This window comes from Nyctereutes procyonoides, unplaced genomic scaffold (genome assembly GCF_905146905.1).
Source record: "Nyctereutes procyonoides isolate TBG_1078 unplaced genomic scaffold, NYPRO_anot_genome, whole genome shotgun sequence".
Classification (NCBI taxonomy): Eukaryota; Metazoa; Chordata; class Mammalia; order Carnivora; family Canidae; genus Nyctereutes; species Nyctereutes procyonoides.
Genome location: NW_026575159.1, coordinates 37,050,992 through 37,075,574, shown reverse-complemented (window position 1 = coordinate 37,075,574; position 24,583 = coordinate 37,050,992). Strand labels below are relative to the sequence as shown.

Genomic DNA, 24,583 nt, shown 5'->3' with positions numbered 1-24,583 from the left:
TGTTTACTTAATTGTAAACATTTGATTATTTTCGCTTGCTGCTAGGCAACAGCTTCCTAGTAAATGCTGTTCGTCTGACGTGAGATCTGATGCTTAATCATATTCATATAGTTTTTCTCATAATACTTTCATTGCTTATATTCATGTTATTTTTTTAACTCATAAGTACAATAAGAACATTTTTTGCAAGCTAGTAATTTTCCAGAGGTTTCTGTTTGTACTTGTGTGTGGAGGGCATGGTGGCCTTGTTACTAAGTGTACATTTACATTTTCTGTGTAATTCTTTGGGAAGGCCCCCATTTTGCTTTTCTGAAGTATTTTTTTATAGTCAATGATTTTTTTTTTACATTTTTTGAAGTTAAATTCAATTTGTCAACATATAGTATAACACCCAGGGCTCATCCCATCAAGTGCCCATCACCCAGTTACCCCATTCCCCCACCCACCTCTCCTTCTGCAAATGTTTGTTTCCCAGAGTTAGGAGTCTCTCATGGTTTGTCTCCCTCTCTAATTTTTCCTGCTCAGTTCCCCTCCTGTCCTTTATAATCCCTTTCACTATTTCTTATATTCCATGTATGAGTGAAACCATTTGATGATTTTCCTTCTCTGATTGACCTATTTCACTCAGCATAATAAATTTGATGCAAAAATGCTTTTAGCACGAGCCCTACCCATCCCAGTTTCCACATTCATATTGCAAATGACAGACATGTTTTGCACTAGGAAGTGAGGTCTTCAACTTCAGAAAGTATTTTCTGGTACTTTGTAGGATGTTATGAGGCTGAGCTCTCCCACACCTCTCACTGTTTCTTCCTTTCACGTCTTTCTTCAAGCCTAAACAAATTTCCTTGCTTTTGGTAACCCTTATGCTTATTTTGGAATCTGAAGTATTTTCTCCTCATTTTGTTTTGTGTTTTTCTTTTAGATTGAATTATCAGGGTTTCCTTGGTTGTTGTTTTTCTTGTTCTTTTTGTTGCTTTTTTGTATTTTCTGTGAGAGTAAAGAGAAAGATGCTGAACTGCATAACCATGTTTCTGCCAGAAATTTTTGAAATAATTGGAACATATATAAATGCTTAAAAAAGTAAACAGACATATAACTCTTTCCATCTGGTGTGAACTTAAAAATTAAAAGAACATTCTTTAAAACAGAAAAAAATATTATCCTGGGTTGTTGAATTTTATAATTATACAGTTATATAATTTTATAATTATAATTATATAGTAATAAAATCATTAAAAATAGTTGGCACATGGTTTTAAAAATAAAGAACTGGGGGCACCTGAGTGGCTCAGTCCAGTTAAGAATCCAACTCTTGGTCTCAGTCCAGGTCTTGAACTCAGTTCGTAAGTTCAAGCCCCATGTTGGACTGTACACCCAGCATGGAACCTATTTAATAAAAATAAAGAGCCCCAACTAAATGATTATACTGGAGGCAATACATGTCACTCTGTTTTCATGCACCATGGTCGCAAAATACTGAAGGAAAATGTGTGATTTAAAATTAAGGAATAAATTCTAGTACAGATCAGCATGAGGTGAAACTAAATACCCATAGGATCATTTTTCAGAAATCATGTATTGTTCTTTTTTCAAAGTAAAATAAATTTTTAAAAATGTTTTGTTTGTGAATTTTTTTTATGAATTATATTAGGTCTATCCTTGATAAGCATTAGAAATACTGGCCTTTGGTAAGTTTCACTCTACATTTCATTTCCTACCTCAACTCTCTGAGCTAATAAATATTCCTTATGCACATATAAATGGAGTTGCTCACTTATTTAACCTATGTATTTAAATCTTTTGGCATGAGTGGGAGATCCCTGGACATTTCTACTCAATTTGTGGCTTCTGCAACACAAAGCATGATCCCTTGCACAATGACATTACAGAGTAAATCTTTGGGTGATATAACAAGTAACATCAACTACAGTTTAGAAGACAGTATGTGCCACTTAGGTCAAATTGATTGCTTCTACTTCTATGTTCAGGTTTGAGTTTTTCTTTTAATTTAGTTAAGTAAAACATCTCATTCCTTTCCTTGTTTTTATCATTGCAACTAAATTAAAGAGATGAATGCAGGATAGGAATACTGCTAAGAACATAGATTTGAATTGGGCTTAGTTATAAGTGTGTACCATAAAGATTACGGAAAAATAAATCTATGATTTATAATCACTAAACATAGCTTAATACATTTGATAGTGTTGTTAAATATTGTGACTACTATGAAAAATCAGTTTGCTGAACAGTGATCAATAATTAAACCAGAGACAGCCTCAAGGGTTAATTAGAAACAGACAAAGTAAACACTATCTTCATATTGTCCACTGCCGAAAGCAAAGACTAGCCATCAAAGTGTGATATTTGCTTTGGGAAGGATGACATTCCATGATGATAATAACAGTGATAATAGTAACAGACAAATCTAAAACCACTGACTTCAAAGGTAAGCAAATTGACAAAGTGATAAAGATCATAGAATCTTAGTAGAGCAAAACGTACTGGGCCTTGGGGAACAAAGTCAGGTATCTGTACTCTCTGATGCTGATTTGCCCGGTGTGCATGGGGATGTCTTCCTTTAAACTAGAAAATTAAAAATAAATAAATAAATAAATAGATAAATATTATAAAAATAAAAAATAAAAATAAAAAAAATAAACTAGAAAATTAACAACAGGCCAGGTATAAAAGAGACAAACAAAAATGTGGTTTACCTCTTAGAGAGCTTGGGAAATTTAAGATTCACCCCTTTCAGGGTGAGCTTCTTCTAACAGGGCACTTGCTATTTATTGTACTCTTCAGGATTGAGAGAATTTTTATTATGAGAAAGTAGGTAAAAGACTTTTCTGCATCTCTTCCAGGAAAATCAACCTTTGTTTAAAAGGTTGTATGCTGAGAGTTCCCTGGATGTGGAGAGTTTTAAGAAATTCAAAAATCAATCAAATCAATAAGGGAATTTATCCATCCAGATATATTCTTTTTGTATTGAGGTGCTTGAGACAACTGGTTTGGGAGTAGGACACAAGTTCTCAACTTTGTAGCAAGTTGCCAAGTACTATAGTAAAGCAAAAGAGCACATACAAATATTTCAGCAATAAACATTTGTCACGTGTAATTTACAGTGCTAGTACTGGGACTTCAAGAATTTATAATATGTATCTGATCTTATGCCATTTCTCTAGGAAGAGACACAGGACTTATACACAAAAAGCACATGAAAGTCCAGAATAACCTAAGACATCTGCCAAGTCAACAATACCTGAGGTCAGGCCTCTGATTTTTTGTTGCTTGGCATTTCATTGCTCTAGATTGTTCAATAAAAGGAAACAGCATCAGCAGCAAAGTCAAGATGATTCTAAGCAGCAGTAGAATGTTTGCATGTATGTGTGTGCTACATAGAGTTTGGTTTTACTGGAGTACAAATTAACATATTAAGAAATTCCAAAGAGTTGAGCTTAGAGACAGTGTTGCACAGCATGTCAAACAGAATTCATTCAGTACTCTAGCAGCAGGTAACAGTGAGTGAGGATGTGTTGCAGGAGAAGAACTTTGATTCAGAAGACCCAATATGATCTAAGAGATGTCGTCAAAACCTATCCCTTATCCTCCTCCAGAAAGAGACATCCATTATCCTTATTACCCCAGAATGTAAGCAGATCAGCTCCAGGAAAAGAAATATCAAGACTATTTGTGTATACAAACACAGTTAAAAAATAGTCTGGAGTATATTAGATGTTAATGCCTGATGTACAGAAAGATGGGTGAGTAAGGAGAATGGTCTTTCAAAACAAGATTCTTCTCTAATCTCTCCTAATCCTACTCATCTGGTTTAGATGTTTCTCTGTGCACACTGCTCCCTAAAATAGAGTAGATTTACCAAATCTCCATGACACTGACAGATAAAATAACCAATACACAGTTAAAATGGAATTTTTTTATGAATAAGTATGTTCTATGCAATATTTGAGACATACTTATATTAAAAATATTCTTTGCTTATCCGAAATTAAAATTGAAATGGGCATTATGTATTTCATTTGTTAAATCTGACAACCCCACCATGAAACAAATGAAATATATGCTTTGGTATCCCTAATTTGCAGAGGTTCTTCTGAGGCCCTGATTGGGAGTCTATTAATTTTATACTTGTAATTTTGAATCAGTTTTCTTCAAGAGGGATTTCCAAATTCTTCTAGCAATGGAAAACCTGTATATTTCCCTATGTCCTATAATAATCTTCAAATATACCTATAGTAATAAGAAAATACATTCTTTAGTAGATAAAAAAGAGAACCACCTAAGCCTGAATGTCTGAATTGCAGATCAGAACTTTTTTTTTAGTGTGTGTGTGTGTGTGTGTGTGTGTGCGTGCACATGCACGCATATGCATGTGACTTTTTTTATTTGGTAAATTCTTTTTTTCTTCTTTTACAAATTCAATTCTAGTTTTTAAAATCCTACTTTACAAAACTTATGCCAAATATACACATTGAATGAACTATGGTACAAGTATGAAACATTTTCAGAAACTTAAGAATAGAAATTTCTTGAAAACTTACCATTGGGTCTTTGGGTCTATTTTCTAAAGAAATAAAAAGCAAGGGATTCTCTAATACTTACCTATCTTGTATGGATTACTCTAATCCTTCAAGAATCAACTCAAATACTACACTTCTAAAATCATGTCAAGTCTTTCATCTCACCTGGCATTATTCTATTTCATATCTCTCATAGAACTTATTACAAGATGCAGAGACAACTATTTATTAACATGTTTGCCTGTTTTCTTACACTAGAATATAAGCATGAATCTTGTCTCCTTGTTCACTGCCTTATTGTTTCATATACTGCCTGAAATTTGGTAGGCTGTCAAATATTTATTAGAAGAATGGATGGATTAAATATAATCATTAGGTATTTTCTTTGTGTTAGACACTATGCTAAGGTCTGGGACTCCAGTGATAATAAAATTGTTCTAAGTTTAAAATTAGGTCAAAGAGATAGTAGGAGAAGTCTGATAGCCCATTCAAATAATAAATATATAGAACTTTGGGATCACAATGTTTTAAAGTATGAGAAAAGTAAACAAGAAAACCCTCAATTTATATATATATATATATATATATATATATATATATATATATATATATATTTTGTTAAGGGAAGCTGCTTGGGTTTCTCTTATTACCAACTTGCCCTGTGTCTTGGTTCTGTAGAGAGTCTTTCTGTGATTTTGTCATCCATATGTAACAAACATTAATCTTTAAAAAATATTTGACTAATTTTAACTAAACTCTCATAGTTGTAAACTCAGACTTTCCACACTTTTCAGTGTGGAAAATTTCAATTGCAATGTTCAATCAACCCATGCAAAATGGTCTACCTAAGGAGACAGATGCTAACTCAGACCCTCAAACTAAAGAATATATTAATTTGCTCTTGTCCCGTTATCTTGATTTATGAAAATCAAGTCAAATTACTGAAATTAGTGCCTGTCTTTATTATTGTACTTGTTCCTTTGTGATTAACCTAATGTCAAGAACTCATACTTGAAAGTACCTGTAGCTAGTGCCTGAAAACACGTTTTTCCATGCATGAAAACAAAATCTTACCTGTGTAGACAGAACACTTAGCAATGAAAAGAACCTTACTCATAAAAAGACTGTGAATGTATGTAGGAACATGCTAAATGGCCTGCACAACCACAGCCAATCTATAAGATTATCAACAAATCCATTTTGGAAATTCACACTATAAATGATCTATTCCTGGGGAAAGAAACATAGCTAAATATAATCCATTAAAAAAATCTTGTAGATACAGTACATACAATAGGACTTACAAAGGCTACATTTAGATTTATGATTTACCAAGACACTTAGTATTTAAAAACTTTTTTGCTACTATTATCTTTAAGAGAGAAATCCCTGGTAATATTTTAACATTTTCTCCTCAGACTCTAAAAGAAATCAATGCTTCTAGTCAAATTTGAAAGTAAAAACTAATCAGCCATAATTCCATCCTACTAATTAAAAGATAATTTACAACTTCTAGCATTCTGGTAGAACTGATAACTTTTAATGGGTTTAGAAATGGTGTGTTATAGCTGGCTCAAATTAATTCATGAGAACCACTTTGAAACTTATTTGCAGCTTTCTTTTCCTCTTTCTCTTCTCTTCTTTTCTTTCCACCTACCTTCCTTTCTACCTACTTTCTTTTGTAAAAAAATTCTGCAGTGTTGAGCTTTTCCACTTTAGTTTTTCAAATTTATTGAACCATTGCTTTCCTCTTGATAATACTATAATGAATGCTTAGTCTGGTGATGTTGACTTTTAGCACACCCATAGACCTACTGTACAACAAACATAATATTGTCTGAATCGTTTTCTTCAGGGGAAAAAAAGGAGCAGGGTGGTTAAAGATACTTATCTTGTATAGATTATTTAACCTTTTATTAACTAATGCCATATAATTTCATAATAAAATAATGCTTACTCCACTATACCTTAAAAATGTGACTTTAAAAGTTAGTTTTTCTTCTTTCCTTATTTTGACATGAAAGACATGCCCTAGCAAAAAATAATACCAAAATGTTATGGCATGATATTGCTTGAATTAACTTGAAACTGTCCATTTTTAACTGTCTTTGCAATTCGTAGTGAGCTGGACAGCAGTGTGTATTGATAAGAGCATCATATATTTTCTGTTGCAACTCTTCAATCCCACTGTACTGCCAAAATAGCCATAAGTAATATGTAAACAAATAAACATATTGTGTTCTAGTAACTATTTATGGACACTCACATTTGAGTCTCACACAATTTCACATCTCACAAATATCTTTATTCTTTTAATTTTTTAAACTTTAAAAAATGTAAAAATCATCTCTAGTTTGCAGGCTAAACAAAAACAATTTGAAGACCAGATTTGATCTGTTGACTCTATTCTAGGTGCATCTGTTTTTATATTTCCAGATATTGATTAGTGCTTCATTATTTTTCGAATTTAATGAATAGTTTGCTCAACTTTCACTACTAGCCATTTCATTTCTGTTATGGAATAAATTTTTGTGTACTTGATCAAGTTTTTGGATATGAATCAGTTCTTATGATCACAGTCTAATCATTATGAGGAGATGAGTCCTCTTAAAGAATTGTACAGTGCCACCCTCAGCATATCTAACAAATTTTTCTCAATATTTTTTAAAGCCACTTGTGGCCAGTTACAGGTTACAGGATATAATTCCTCAAATTATACAGGATATAATCCCTCAAATTATACTTTGAGGAAAGGGACATAGATATTTCTAGGATATTACAATGATCAAAGGATCTATAAGGGTACTGTATTTTTCTTGTTAGGGTGGGGTAGATGAGAAAATAGATGTTAAATAGAGTTCTATCCAACTTCATCATGCAGCCAGAACATAGTATTCACTGGTTCACTATATATACATTTCTGCAACCCCCAGTACATAATTGGTAGGCAGGGTAAAAAGAATTGAGATAAATTAGAAATGAGAACCATTATGCTAAAAATGACTGAGAGGAACTCTTAAAGCTGCCCACTTCTCCAGCCAAGAAAATAAATCACAAGTAATTATGTCATTTTGGGAGGAATGCACCACTTTAAGACTTTTAAGACCTATCTTTTTTTTTTAAAGATTTTATTTATTTATTCATGAGAGACACACATAGAGAGGCAGAGACACAGGCAGAGGGAGAAGCAGGTTCCCTGCAGGGAGCCAAATGTGGGACTTGATCCAGGACCCCGGGATCATGCCCCTGAGCCAAAGGCAAATGCTCAAACACTGAACCACCCAGGCATCCCTAAGACCTATCTTCTAAGGCTTAAAAGAAGTAGGAGTGGTTGTCTCTATCTTAACCCATTTTATTTACTCTCTGGTCCCTGGAGAGTAAACTGTGGCGCATGATAGATGATGATGGACCATCATAAATATAAATAAGAGTAGATCTCATTGTAACAGCTGTTATGCCAGAAGATGCATATTTACAACATCAGATCAGCACTGCCTCTGGATTTGCTATGATGTTATTGATCTGATGAATGCATTCTTTACAGTTTCTATTAGTAGAAAGCCTAAAAATTCATTGCTCTTTGGGGGAAGGCCAGTAGAAAATTACTTTTATATTCCATTACATCACTGAGTGCAGGGATTTGATATTCTTGACATTCCAGAGAGCATCATGATGGTCCACTCTATGATGACACCATGCTATTAAAAAATTTAGAAAGTAAATAGCAAGTTTTCTGGATATAGTATAAAATATATGTGCCACAGGGTGGGAGATGAACGTACACAGATTTAGGGGCCTGTCCTATTGGTAAAATTTTAAAATTTTTTAGAGCCCAATTATCTGAGGTTTCCTGAAACTTCCCTTTTAACATAAAGACAATATATTATTTGTATCCTGCACAATTAAGAAAGCACACTGCATTTGGTGAGCCACTTTACATTCTGAAGGCAAAATATATACACTAAAAAAATACTGCTCTGATTTTTGTTGTTGATGTTGCTGTTGTGTGCCTCAAAATGCTGTCAGTTTTGAGTGGGGTTTATATTATGTTAAGATACTTCAACATGTCACTCACCAGTTGAGAAGCAGCTCCTGGCATATGAATAGGCCCTAGTAGAGACGGAATGCCCTGCCACTCATCACGTGTATACATGGCTGAAGCTTCTTATTATGAGTTGGTATAATTAGATACATCTAGTCATAAAGCTGGTCCATACAGAAATACTACATTCAGGATTGGGCCTGAGCAATATATAGGGGGCACAAGTAAGTTACATGAACATGGCCAAACCACCTAGCCACATATCTCTTACAGAAACTTTTCCATCAACCTACACTGGGGGTGGCATCATTAGGGTTTACTCATGATCAATTATCACAGGAGAAATAAATTTGGCCTGGTTCACACATGGTTTAGCTATGTTGGTAGTGAGTGAAGGCAAACAGCTGCTATAATACAGCTCAAACAAACAAGGTCTAGAAAAAAAGTTTTGAAGGGAAACAATTCCGTGTACCAGAGCTGTGCACAGTACATTTGGTCCTTCTTCCATATGAAGGAAGAAATGGCCTATAGAATGAATGTTGATGAACACCCGGGAAGTTTTGAATGATTTGGTTGGTTATTATTCATGTACTTCTTAGTTTTGCCTTATATTATAAACCTACTTTGTAGAAAATATCAGCTTTTTTTTTTTAAAATCTTTCCACACATTTCTTCATTAAGGCCTAAGAGATGTAGCTGATTCCCAGGGCTGCCATAACAAATTACAAACTCAGTGCCCCAAAAAACAGCAATTTATTCTCTCATAAACTAGCAGATGAAAGTCCAAAATCAAAGTGTTGGCAGGGCCACTCTTTTTCCAAAGGCTTTGGAGGTAGATCCTTTATTGCCTCTTCTAGTCTCTGGTGACTTCTGGTGTTCCGTACTTTGTGGCAGCATAACTGGAATCTTTTCTCAGTCTTTATGTAGCCTTTTTCTCTGAGTCATTTGTTTCTATCTCTTACAGGGATACTTTCACTGGATTTAGGTCCATCTTACTCCAGAATGATCCCATCTGGAATTTTACCTTAATTACACCTTAAAGCCTCTACTTCTAAATAAAATCACATTCTGAGATTATGAATAGACACAAATTTGGGGGAGGGGGAGAGAACTATTCAATCTACAACAAGGTATTAAACTAATATTTAATTATTGATAATTTGTTTTTCTGACACAATTTAGAGTTTCAAAAGACAAATTTTAAGAAGTTTATTCTTTCAAAGAGATCCCTATATTTTAGATGACATACAGTATAGCTATTATTTAACTGTTATTCATACAATTTATAAGCTGTAGTTGCTCTCATGTAGTATCTTCAATAATGCTATTTTACCATAGTATAAAAGCCTTAAAAATAATTTTAATGTTGAAAACTCTTGGACTATAATCTAGTGCTACCGTTGTAGACCATTATTATGTCTTGATATGTTTTTCCTCAAAAAAAAAAAAAGATGTTGAAGCTCTATCCCCTACTACTTCAGAGTGTGATTGTATTTGGATGTTGCTCTTCATACAGGTAATAAAGTTAAAATGAGGTCAATAGATGAAAACAGAGCTACCCTGCAACCCAATAATTGCATTACTGTGTATGTGCCCCAAAGATACAAATACAGTGATCTGAAGGGGCACCTGCACTCCAATGTTTATAGTAGCAATATCCACAATACCCAAACTTTTGAAAGAAGTCAGATGTCCATCAACAGATGAATGGATAAAGAAGATGTAGTGTAATAAATACTACTCAGCCTATAAAAGAAAGAAGAAAGAAGAAAGAAAGAAAAGAAAGAAAGAAAGAAGAAAGAAAGAAAGAAAGAAAGAAAGAAAGAAAGAAAGAAAGAAATCCTGCCATTTGGAATGATGTAGAGGGAACTAGAGGGTATTTTGTTAATTGAAATAAGTCAATCAGAGAAAGACAATTATTGTATGATCTCACTCATATGTGGAATTTAAGAAACAAAACAGAGGATCATAGGGGAAGAGAGGAAAAAATAAAATAAGATGAAATCAGAGAGAGAGAGAGACAAATCATAAGAGACTCTTTAATCATAGGAGTCAAACTGAGGATCGCTGGAGAGGAGGGGTTAGAGGGATGTAACTGGATGATGGATTTTTAAAAAAGTAAAAAATAAAAAAAAATGAGATCATCAGAGTGGGCTAAATCCAATATAACTGATATCCTTATGAAAAGGGGGAATTTGAACACAGATACACACAAAAGGAAGATAATGTGAAGATACAACAGGCAGAAAATAGCCATGAGTGATGCATCTATAAACTAAGGAATGCCAAGAATTGCTGGCAGGCACTAGAAGCTAGAAACAAGGAAAGATTCTGCCCTAGAGACATTTTAGAGAGCATGGTCCTGCTGTTATCTTGATTCAGGTTTCTAGTGTCCACAACCATGAGGCAATATTTCTGTTGTTTTAAGCCACCAAATTTGTGCTACTTTTTAAATGGAGCCCTAGGACACTACTACTAGTGCATTATATCATGGACTATTATGCATGTTCTTATGATATAAAATAGCTTATATGTCTTTATAATGCATTTTAAATTATTTAATATGTGAGTTTTTGGACAGTTTCAGAATTTTTCAATGATTGGTTGTTAAAATATGACTCATTCTTGAAAACAGGTAGATAATTATAGAGATTTTTAAACTTTTTTCCCCTGTAGTACCATGGTTAATATCATCCTCACTTTAACTGCAAGTCTACATAACATAACAGTAATTGGATTGAGGAGTGAATTGATGAATGAAAAGTAAGTCTTCCCATATAATATTTAGCAAATAATGAAGCAAATACTGACAGAGTGATTGCTATTGAAAATCAACATATATTTTCTAAGTTGTATTTAATATGAATACTCCACACAATTAACAAATATTTTTACAAGGTATCATTGGTTCATGTGACTTTTTTTGTTTGGTTTGGTTTTAGTTCTATGCATACCACATAGACCATTTATTGACTGATGTCTTAGAAATCCCATTGCTTAGTCTTATGACACATGTACATTTAGGTTAATGAAAAAGGATTCATTGACTTAGTTGCAAATTTCTTGCCAACTTAGTATATTAGGCATAAACTCTCATTGGTTGCAACTATTAGAGATATATAAATGTCAACTTTTCATAGAGAGATGAATTTTCCATTTTTTTAGATTTTTGTATAATTAAACCAAATTCCAATCTTATTACTACACTTGGCTTTTTGACTAATAGTGATTGGTGTTAAATGATAGCTTTCATATTGTGATCGTTAGTGTCAACTTGATTTTAGATAATTAGTTAAATTTGTTCTAATCATTTTTAAAAGAAACAAATTGAATTTGTACAATTTTTTCTATCTAATATAAATTGTGTTTCAACAAGGCTATGTTAATTGTAGGATTGTAATGATATTAAAAGTATTCTTTTTTCAGACATTTTCCCACTCATTTTAGATCCAATTTAAAAATTTTTAATTTTAATTTTGGTAAACACATAGCAGTAAATTTACCACTTTAAACATTAAGTTCAAAGATCAGTAGTGCTTAGTTTATTCACAATGTAACAGATTTCTAGAACTCTTTCATTTTACAAAGTTAAAACTCTATACTCAATAAGCACTAATTCCCCTTCACAATTCCCTTAGCACTTGGCACCTTTCTATTTTCCTTTTTTTTTCTCTATTATTTTTATTATTTTAGATATCTCAGTTGATGTAATTATACAGTATATATCTTTTTGTGATTCACTTGCTTTACTTAGCATAGTGTTCTTAAGTTTCATCCATATTATAGCATGTGACGGAATGCTTCTTTTTATGAGTGCATAATATTCTATGGTGTTCTTGCATGTTTCTGTGCATGCACCACATTACCTTTGCTTTTGATCCAATTTTTTAAAGTTTACTTTGAATATGATGCTGCTGATTTAGAGTCTAGGAATCTTACTCAAGGAATCTTACTCAAGGAATCTAATAGATAAATTCCTTCCAGTCCCTTATATTGATTTATGCAATTTTACTGTAAAAATGTTTCCCATTCTCCCTAAACCGCAATTTCACATCATAAGTTAGATATCAGTGCAGTATAGAAATCCAGGCCCTATATTTTCCTCCAGTTCCCCTAAAATAGGAAGGGAAGTAAAGGTTTCCCAATTTAGGAAGCAAAACTTCTAGAACCAATGCTAATCCCAGGTATGGAAAAATACAACTCTGCAATTGTGGTGGGTGGTGAGACATAAAATTAGTGAAGCACCAACTCAGACAGCAGTTAATACCTAAAACACTGAGTTTCATTCATATGAATTATACCTAATAACTGACTGTATTTGTTACAGTTCTAGAGAGAAACAGAACCAGTAAGCTATAAATAAAACCAGTAGGATTTATATAAAAGATTTATGACAAAGAATTGGTTCATGTGATTATAGAGGCTAAATCACATGGTCTGCTGTCTGCAAACTGAAAAACCAGGAAAGCTGGTGATACAATTCAGTCTGAGTCCAGAGACCTGAGAATCAGGGAAATTGATGGTTTAAATCCCATTTTGAGGAGCAGAGAGGATGAGACAAGGTATCCCAAGCAAAAATCTCAAGTAGACATGCAGGAAGCAAAAAGGGGGAAATTTCTCCTATCTCTGACAGTATTCTATTTACATCCTCAACAGACTGGATGATGCCCACCCACACTTGAGGGCATCTACTTACTGAATCTGCAGATTAAAATACTAATCTCATTTGGAAACTTCTGCACAGCCACACCCAGATATACTGTTTAATCTGGGCACCTTGTGACCAGCCAAGATAACATAAAAGATTAACTATCACAAGTCCACTTCTTTTCAACTTGGCAATCATCCGCATCCCCATAAACCATACTTAATCTTCAAATAAAGAAAATACTAAAGTCATAATTCTGGTTTATATGATAAAACTATCCTCTCCACAACGAAAACATATTAACCTCGTGCCCAGAAAAGTAGATTAAGTCCTTGAGTGGGTTTACTACCCTCCTCCATATACCAGAACTAAATACTATGATATAAAAGTAAACATTCTTAAATATTATGATATAAAATCAATCATGCTTTATGCTACATGATAAGGAAACAAGAGAGGAAAGAAAACAAAGACAGTATAGCAGGAATGGGGACTATGGGCATTTGGGCTACTTCTTATAATGTCTTGTGCCTTCAGTCTCTGCTCAAGCTTGATAATTTACATATCACTTTCACTTGATCATGGAATATTGCTGTGCATTCTAAACTTTATGCCTTGGTAGGTCAGTTTACCACAGGCAGCTCAGGTCACATGGTAACTTTCTGTCCTGTGGTTAGGCATTCAACTTCTACTAAGGCCCAAGAGTAGGTAAGTATTGTTTCTCAAAAGAAAATTATCTGTTGATGATGGTAGGGCCTTGCTCCAAAATCCTATGTTGTAATTCCCCCATAGAGGCTCGCCAAACGTTCCAAATAATATCCTTATCTGACACTGATCCTTCAAACACCATTGGATCAAATGGCCCAAGAGGCAGATCAGCTTGCACCGCAGTCTGGACCTGTCACAGAGCCTTCCTTGTCTTGTTCTGTTGTTTATAAGCCATCCAGTTTATGGTATTTTGCTATAGCAACCTGAGCTGTCTAATACAGGGCCCTGGCTGAGGATAACAGCTTTTTGGTCATTTGGTAAATGGGTCAGAGTGACATACCCAGCTGAGGAATATATTGCTTCCAAAATCTGAAGAAGCCCATAGGCATGTTGTCTTTTTCTTGGTTGTAGAAGGGGCCAGATGCAACATTTTTTTTCACCTGAGAAGGTATATCTCAACATATCAACACGACTGGACCCCTGGAAAAAATTAACCACCATACTTCCCTACCCCAAACATCAATCCCCATCTATAAAACATCTGTTCCGCTATTTATTTGATTCAGTCACATTGAGGCATCTCTTCAAATGCTTAAAATTCTTCTAATTCCTGGCTTCCTTTTAGGTTTATAAATTGTTTACTTTTTACTTCTGAGATCATGATTCATCATTCCTTTCTATATATATATTGATGAAAAGAATATCAGTTACCTGTCACATTTATATATTGACATATACCTAAGGTACAACACTTCCAAATTCAAAAAAGGAAGTCAATTATTAATGAGAACTTTGAAATTCTTAAATGGATTGCAACATTGGTGAGCATCATCAGCAGACCTGGGTGGCAAAACAAGCTTAAGAATTAAAGTGTCATCCAAAACTAGAAAAAATCAAAATCGCAACATTTTGTTGTTTTTGTTGTTTTGTTTTGTTTTTGAGATATTTCTCTTATACATCTTTGAGATGAGAAAGAAGATTAATTTTCTTGTTATGGAGTAGGTACTCTGGATTTGAACTTCCTGAATGAGTTCAACATCTGCCTCTTCATTTGCTGATTTTAAAATCCTGAGAAGTTATAAATATACCTCAATTTTTCTATCAGTAAAAATGTCATAATTATGTATATAAAAGTGCTGTTGATTAGATAAGACACTGTTAGGGACATAGAACAATGCCTGTTAGAAACTAAAAACTCAGTAATTATGAGTTATCCATTATTATTATGATTATTAATGCAAAGGGAAGGAGCATTCAAAAAGTATCAGTTGTGGAGGAGGGGCAAGATGGCGGAGGAGTAGGGTCCCCAAATCACCTGTCCCCAACAAATTACCTAGATAACCTTCAAACCATCCTGAAAATCTACGAATTCGGCCTGAGATGTAAAGAGAGACCAGCTGGAATGCTACAGTGAGAGGAGTTCACGCTTCTATCAAGGTAGGAAGACGGGGAAAAAGAAATAAAGGAACAAAAGGCCTCCGAGGGGGAGGGGCCCCGGAGGAGCCCGGCTGAGGCCGGGGCGAGTGTCCCCAGGACAGGAAAGCCCCGTCCCGGAGGAGCAGGAGCTGCACCAACCTTCCCGGGCGGGCAGAAAGGGGCTCGCAGGGAGTTGGAGCAGGACCCAGGAGGGCGGGGATGCCCTCGGGCTCCCGGGGACACTAACAGACACCTGCGCCCAGGAGAGTGCGCCGAGCTCCCTAAGGGCTGCAGCACACACCGGAGCAGATCGGAGGGCTCGGGAGCGGCTCCAGGGAGGGAGCTGCGGGGCGGGAGCGCAAATCCAACAACACAGGCCCGGGAGCACAGGGCGCCGGGACACAGCCCAGGATCCGGCCTCCCCCCGGGACAGGCAGAGGCCGGGAGGGCCCAGGACAGCAAGGACGCTCCTGCCCCGAGCTGAGCAGATCAGCGGCCCCGCCCCGGAGCCTCCAGGCCCTGCGGACGGAGAGCCGAGAGCCCCGAGCCCGTAGTTCCTGCGAGCCCCGTAGTTCCTGCGGAGACTGAATCCAGGCTTCCAGAGTTGCCATAGCAACTGCCGCTGATCCTCCTGAGACCTCACGGGGTAAACAACCCCCGCTGAGCCCTGCAGCAGGCAGGGGCAGAGCAGCTCCCCCAAGTGCTAACACCTGAAAATCAGCGCAACAGGCCCCTCCCCCAGAAGACCAGCTGGACGGACCAGTTCCAGGGGAAGTCAAGGGACTTAAACTCTACAGAAATACTCCCCCGTGTTTTTTTTTCTTTTCTTTTTTCTTTTCTTTTTGATTTCTGATTGCTTCCCCCACCCCCTTTTTTTTTTTTTACCTTTCTTTTTCTTTCCCTTTTTCTTCTCTTCTTTCCTTTTTCTTTTCTTTTTCTTTTTTCTTTTTCTCTTTTCTTTCCTTCTCTCTCTTTCTCTCATTCTCCCAATACAACTTGTTTTTGGCCACTCCGCACTGAGCAAAATGACTAGAAGGAAAACCTCACCTCAAAAGAAAGAATCAGAAACAGCCCTCTCTCCCACAGAGCTACAAAATCTGGATTACAATTCAATGTCAGAAAGCCAATTCAGAAGCACCATTATACAGCTACTGGTGGCTCTAGAAAAAAGCATTAAGGACTCACGAGACTTCATGACTGCAGAATTTAGATCCAATCAGGCAGAAATTAAAAATCAACTGAATGAGATGCAATCCAAACTAGAAGTCCTAACGACGAGGGTTAACGAGGTGGAAGAACGAGTGAGTGACATAGAAGACAAGTTAATGGCAAAGAGGGAAACTGAGGAAAAAAGAGATAAACAATTAAAGAACCATGAAGACAGATTAAGGGAAATAAATGACACTCTAAGGAAGAAAAATCTACGTTTAATTGGGGTTCCCGAGGGCGCCGAAAGGGACAGAGGCCCAGAATATGTATTTGAACAAATCCTAGCTGAAAACTTTCCCAATCTGGGAAGGGAAACAGGCATTCAGATCCAGGAAATAGAGAGATCCCCCCCTAAAATCAATAAAAACCGTTCAACACCTCGACATCTAATAGTGAAGCTTGCAAATTCCAAAGATAAAGAGAAGATCCTTAAAGCAGCAAGAGACAAGAAGTCCCTGACTTTCATGGGGAGGAATATTAGGGTAACAGCAGACCTCTCCACAGAGACCTGGCAGGCCAGAAAGGGCTGGCAGGATATATTCAGGGTCCTAAATGAGAAGAACATGCAACCAAGAATACTTTATCCAGCAAGGCTCTCATTCAAAATGGAAGGAGAGATAAAGAGCTTCCAAGACAGGCAGGAACTGAAAGAATATGTGACCTCCAAACCAGCTCTGCAAGAAATTTTAAGGGGGACTCTTAAAATTCCCCTTTAAGAAGAAGTTCAGTGGAACAATCCACAAAAACAAGGACTAAATAGATATCATGATGACACTAAACTCATATCTGTCAATAGTAACTCTGAACATGAACGGGCTTAATGACCCCATCAAAAGGCGCAGGGTTTCAGACTGGATAAAAAAGCAGGACCCATCTATTTGCTGTCTACAAGAGACTCATTTTAGACAGAAGGACACCTACAACCTGAAAATAAAAGGTTGGAGAACCATTTACCATTCAAATGGTTCTCAAAAGAAAGCAGGGGTAGCCATCCTTGTATCAGATAAACTAAAATTCACTCCGAAGACAGTAGTGAGAGACGAAGAGGGACACTATATCATACTTAAAGGATCTATCCAACAAGAGGACTTAACAATCCTCAATATATATGCCCCGAATGTGGGAGCTGCCAAATACTTAAACGAATTATTAACCAAAGTAAAGAAATACTTAGATAATAATACACTTATACTTGGTGACTTCAATCTAGCTCTCTCTACCCTTGATAGGTCTTCTAAACACAACATCTCCAAAGAAACGAGAGCTTTAAATGATACACTGGACCAGATAGATTTCACAGATATCTACAGAACTTTACATCCAAACTCAACTGAATACACATTCTTCTCAAGTGCACATGGAACTTTTTCCAGAATAGACCACATACTGGGTCACAAATCGGGTCTGAACCGATACCAAAAGATTGGGATCGTCCCCTGCATATTCTCAGACCATAACGCCTTGAAATTAGAACTCAATCACAAGAAGAAGTTTGGAAGGACCTCAAACACGTGGAGGTTAAGGACCATCCTGCTAAAAGATAAAAGGGTCAACCAGGAAATTAAGGAAGAATTAAAAAGATTCATGGAAACTAATGAGAATGAAGATACAACTGTTCAAAATCTTTGGGATGCAGCAAAAGCAGTCCTGAGGGGGAAATACATCGCAATACAAGCATCCATTCAAAAACTGGAAAGAACTCAAATACAAAAGCTAACCTTACACATAAAGGAGCTAGAGAAGAAGCAGCAAATCGACCCGACGCCCAGCAGAAGAAGAGAGTTAATTAAAATTCGAGCAGAACTCAACGAAATTGAGACCAGAAGAACTGTGGAACAGATCAATAGAACCAGGAGTTGGTTCTTTGAAAGAATTAATAAGATAGATAAACCATTAGCCAACCTTATTAAAAAGAAGAGAGAGAAGACTCAAATTAATAAAATCATGAATGAGAAAGGAGAGATCACTACCAACACCAAGGAAATACAAACGATTTTAAAAACATATTATGAACAGCTCTACGCCAATAAATTAGACAATCTAGAAGAAATGGACGCATTCCTGGAAAGCCACAAACTACCAAAACTGGAACAGGAAGAAATAGAAAACCTGAACAGGCCAATAACCAGGGAGGAAATTGAAGCAGTCATCAAAAACCTCCCAAGACACAAGAGTCCAGGGCCAGATGGCTTCCCAGGGGAATTCTATCAAACGTTTAAAGAAGAAATCATACCTATTCTACTAAAGCTGTTTGGAAAGATAGAAAGAGATGGAGTACTTCCAAACTCATTCTATGAGGCCAGCATCACCTTAATTCCAAAACCAGACAAAGACCCCACCAAAAAGGAGAATTACAGACCAATATCCCTGATGAACATGGATGCAAAAATTCTCAACAAGATACTAGCCAATAGGATCCAACAACACATTAAGAAAATTATTCACCATGACCAAGTAGGATTTATCCCCGGGATGCAAGGCTGGTTCAACACTCGTAAAACAATCAATGTGATTCATCATATCAGCAAGAGAAAAACCAAGAACCATATGATCCTCTCATTAGATGCAGAGAAAGCATTTGACAAAATACAGCATCCATTCCTGATTAAAACTCTTCAGAGTGTAGGGATAGAGGGAACTTTCCTCGATATCTTAAAAGCCATCTACGAAAAGCCCACAGCAAATATCATTCTCAATGGGGAAGCACTGGGAGCCTTTCCCCTAAGATCAGGAACCAGACAGGGATGTCCACTCTCACCACTGCTATTCAACATAGTATTGGAAGTCCTAGCCTCAGCAATCAGACAACAAAAAGACATTAAAGGCATTCAAATTGGCAAAGAAGAAGTCAAACTCTCCCTCTTCGCCGATGACATGATACTCTACATAGAAAACCCAAAAGCCTCCACCCCAAGATTGCTAGAACTCATACAGCAATTTGGTAGCGTGGCAGGATACAAAATCAGTGCCCAGAAATCAATGGCATTCCTATACACTAACAATGAGACTGAAGAAAGAGAAATTAAGGAGTCAATCCCATTTACAATTGCACCCAAAAGCATAAGATACCTAGGAATAAACCTAACCAAAGAGGTAAAGGATCTATACCCTAAAAACTATAGAACACTTCTGAAAGAAATTGAGGAAGACACAAAGAGATGGAAAAATATTCCATGCTCATGGATTGGCAGAATTAATATTGTGAAAATGTCAATGCTACCCAGGGCAATTTACACGTTCAATGCAATCCCTATCAAAATACCATGGACTTTTTTCAGAGACTTAGAACAAATTATTTTAAGATTTGTGTGGAATCAGAAAAGACCCCGAATAGCCAGGGGAATTTTAAAAAAGAAAACCATAGCTGGGGGCATCACAATGCCAGATTTCAGGTTGTACTACAAAGCTGTGGTCATCAAGACAGTGTGGTACTGGCACAAAAACAGACACATAGACCAATGGAACAGAATAGAGAATCCAGAAATGGACCCTGAACTTTATGGTCAACTAATATACGATAAAGGAGGAAAGACGATCCACTGGAAGAAAGACAGTCTCTTCAATAAATGGTGCTGGGAAAATTGGTCATCCACATGCAGAAGAATGAAACTAGACCACTCTCTTGCACCATACACAAAGATAAACTCAAAATGGATGAAAGATTTAAATGTGAGACAAGACTCCATCAAAATCCTAGAGGAGAACACAGGCAACACCCTTTTTGAACTTGGCCACAGTAACTTCTTGCAAGATACATCCACGAAAACAAAAGAAACAAAAGCAAAAATGAACTATTGGGACTTCATCAAGATAAGAAGCTTTTGCACAGCAAAGGATACAGTCAACAAAACTCAAAGACAACCTACAGAATGGGAGAAGATATTTGCAAATAACATATCAGATAAAGGGCTAGTTTCCAAAATCTATAAAGAACTTATTAAACTCAACACCAAAGAAACAAACAATCCAATCATGAAATGGGCAAAAGACATGAAGAGAAATCTCACAGAGGAAGACATAGACATGGCCAACATGCACATGAGAAAATGCTCTGCATCACTTGCCATCAGGGAAATACAAATCAAAACCACAATGAGATACCACCTCACACCAGTGAGAATGGGGAAAATTAACAAGGCAGGAAACAACAAATGTTGGAGAGGATGCGGAGAAAAGGGAACCCTCTTACACTGTTGGTGGGAATGTGAACTGGTGCAGCCACTCTGGAAAACTGTGTGGAGGTTCCTCAAAGAATTAAAAATAGACCTGCCCTACGACCCAGCAATTGCACTGTTAGGGATTTACCCCGAAGATTCAGATGCAATGAAACGCCGGGGCACCTGCACCCCGATGTTTCTAGCAGCCATGTCCACAATAGCCAAACTGTGGAAGGAGCCTCGGTGCCCATCGAAAGATGAGTGGATAAAGAAGATGTGGTTTATGTATACAATGGAATATTATTCAGCCATTAGAAACAACAAATACCCACCATTTGCTTCAACGTGGATGGAACTGGAGGGTATTATGCTGAGTGAAGTAAGTCAATCGGAGAAGGACAAACAGTGTATGTTCTCACTTATTTGGGGAATATGAATAATAGTGAAGGGGAATATAAGGGAAGGGAGAATAAATATGTGGGAGATATCAGAAAGGGACACAGAACATAAAGACTTCTAACTCTGGGAAATGAACTAGGGGTGGTGGAAGGGGAGGAGGGCGGGGGGTGGGGGTGAATGGGTGACGGGCACGGAGGGGGACACTTGACGGGATGAGCACTGGGTGTTATTCTGTATGTTGGTAAATTGAACACCAATAAAAATTAATTTATAAAAAAAAAAAAAAAAAAAAAAGTATCAGTTGTTGTGAATGTATATGCATAAGCTGAACCTTTGAAACATGGTGTGCACTTATGGAGTGGTTTTGAAAATCAGACTAGACAGTAGAAGAAAGGGCATTGTAAATTGTAAACTGCTATATAATATGTAGTCTTGTATTATTAGCATCACACAAGATACAAGTAGGATGGCTTATAAATTTCTTAGGCAGTGCATTTTTTTACTCCTTATCTTGAATGCCTTTGGCATTCAGTTGAGACTGATTTTTCTTCATGAAAGTCTCCAGGAGTAAAGGAGAAATACAGGGCAATTTGTTCTTGATTCTTGGAGCTCTCAGAAGCTCTCCAAGGAATGTGTAAATAAAACTTTAAAATTTTTCTTAAATTTTACTGCATCCTCCTTTTAATTCTATAAAATGCTTATGGGTACATCTTAAATTCTAACTTATGTATAGATAGGGAAGAATAGCTTAAGTTTTGATATGTTCATGCCAAATATACATCAGGTATATACGTTCTGGTCAACAAGGATATATATCTTAACTTTCAGCCATGTTTTCTGAGTCTTTATCAGGCGTTAGAATGTTTTGTTCTGGACACACTGATGTTTGATAAATGATCATATTGGATGTTAACAACATTGAAACCATCCTTAAAAATGCTGAAATTAAAATACTTTAAAACATTTAATTATAAAGTAAGCTCTTCCTATTAAAAAGCTGATTAATATTGAGCAAATAGCAAAATTTCTCAAGGCCTTGTTTTATTATGTAAAAAATAAAAATAATGAAACAACTATTAATTCCTGAGTCTTCCATATAATGATATTCTTTCATTCAAAATCAAGACAAATATTGAAGACAGAAATATATCTTTCATTGTCCTTATTCTTAAAACTACATCTGTTTTTTCTGTTACCTTTTATAAAATTTATATATGACTTTTAAACATGCAGGTATTATTTTATTTTTTTCCTTAGCATTATGAAGAATCTCTATCTGCTCCCCGTGCCCACACTCAAATCATTATTTGCAAGAATCATCACCAATGAGCCATTATGTCAAGATCAACCAGTATTGTTCTTAAAAGGGTGAGAAGAGCAAAAAGCATATATAGTACTAAAATGCTTTTATGTTAAGGCTCTGCTTTTGAAGTAGAGCTACATACTCTCGCCTGTGCAATTCTTTTTGTTTCAAGTGAAGTTTCTGGTTCCCTTATCAGATAAAATCTCTTCTATGATTGCTAAATGTCTTGTATATATTTAGAGAAGGGAAGATGACATATACTATGATCATTTCTTCTAATTTGGTTCTGTAGTTATTTTATTTTGCAATAGGTCAGTGATTTATTGGCTTTTGATTCTTATTTGCCTGGCATCTTTTGAAAATAATTGCAGGTTCTGGCAGCTGGTGAACACAGGCTCCAATCCCCTGTTCTGCTACTTACAAGCTATGTGCCATTTGGCAAGTCTCTTAAAATCTCTGGCCCTTAATTTAGTCCTTTATTAAGTGATTATAGCAATTCCAAAATTTCTGTAAGGATTGTACTGGATACTATACATGAAATTGTGGAGTACCCTAGTAGGTACTCCAAAAATATTAAGAGAGAAAAGGAAAAAGGTACCATTTTTCCTGGTCCCAGATTTTTGGCAGATTCTCTTAAGCACAGTCCATCAAGTTGCAAACCACTAAACTTTTGTTAAATGTTTCTTTATCTATATCAAATTAAAAAGACATAAATACACTAGGCCAAGTACTCTGTGATGAATCAACTATAAAGTTGGTGATTAATTTCTAATTAAAATTTTTAAATGTCTAATTAAAATTCTCTCAGAGCAGACTTTTTCCCTCTGACCTGATACTCACTACTCCACTACTGTTTGTCATTAATGTAAAAGGACTCACATTTTTATGAAGGGCAGTTTTACCTGCACCACTTCCTTTCCCCAAATACTGACTTCTCAGCAATGGATCAGTGTCAATTAGGCCATTTAATGCAGTCACTAAAAGTAACAAGAGTAACACAGCTGAACTATGCCAGTGGCTCTCAATGATTTAATGACACACTTGGTTTGATCACTAGTTGGCTGGTTGGTTTCCCACCCATACCACTCATCATGATTGATGATGTCCAAATGGATTTATGTCTCTTAAGAGACATAAATTTTCAAGATCTAAGAAATTCTCAGGATATTACTTTTTTTGTACATGAAAAATTAAATTGATATAACTGAATGTCATCCAAACTATTATTTAAAGTTTTCTGAATCTTCAGATATTTAGTCCATATTAATCAAATAAGGACCAAGTGATAGAATTATAGATTGTCTTATGCTGAAGAGATAGTGTAATTTTGACACTACAAATTATCAGTACAAATTTAATGTCCTATTAGGACTTCTTGTTCTAAAAGACTAATTCCTCTGGACTATTTTTAAAGTCAAAATCACCAGTGGAAACTGTCAACAAAATGAAAAACAACTTATTGAATGGGAAAAGATATTTGAAAATTACATATCTAGTAAGGGGTTAATATCCAAAATATATAAAGAACTTATACAACTAGTACCAAAAAAAAAATCAAAAACCCAAACAATCTGATTAAAAAATTAGCAGAGGATCTGAATAGACATTTTTCCAAAGAAGACATACGGATAGCCAAGAGATACATGAATATGTGCTGAACATCATCAATCACCAGGGAAATGCAAATCAAAACCATAATTAGTTAGTGCCATATACCAGTTAGAATTGCTAAAATCAAAAGTACAAAAAATAGCAAGTGAGTGTGGATATGAAGAAAAAGGAACACTTGTGAACTGTTGGTTGAAATGTAAATTGGCACAGCCACTATGGAAAATTAAGAATGGAAATAACATATAATCCAACAATTCTATTACTGGATACTCATCCCAAGGAAACAAAAACACTAATATGGGAAACATATGCACCCATGTGTTTACTGCAGCATTATTTATAATAGCCAAGGTGTGGAAGTAACCCGAGTGTCCATCAATAGACAAATGAATAAAGAATATGTAGTATACACACACACAGACACGCACACAGGATCCTGAAATATAACACAGTTATGAAAAAGGATGAGATTATGTCATTTGAGGCAACATGGATGGACTTAAAAGATATAATGCTAAATGACATAGATGAAGAAAGACAAATACCATT

General features: G+C 35.9%; 1 pseudogene; it reads right to left on the bottom strand.

Moving 5' to 3' along the window:
* Window positions 1-24,583, bottom strand: part of LOC129502458 (E3 ubiquitin-protein ligase Mdm2-like) — a 46,962-nt pseudogene that overhangs the window by 13,503 nt on the left and 8,876 nt on the right.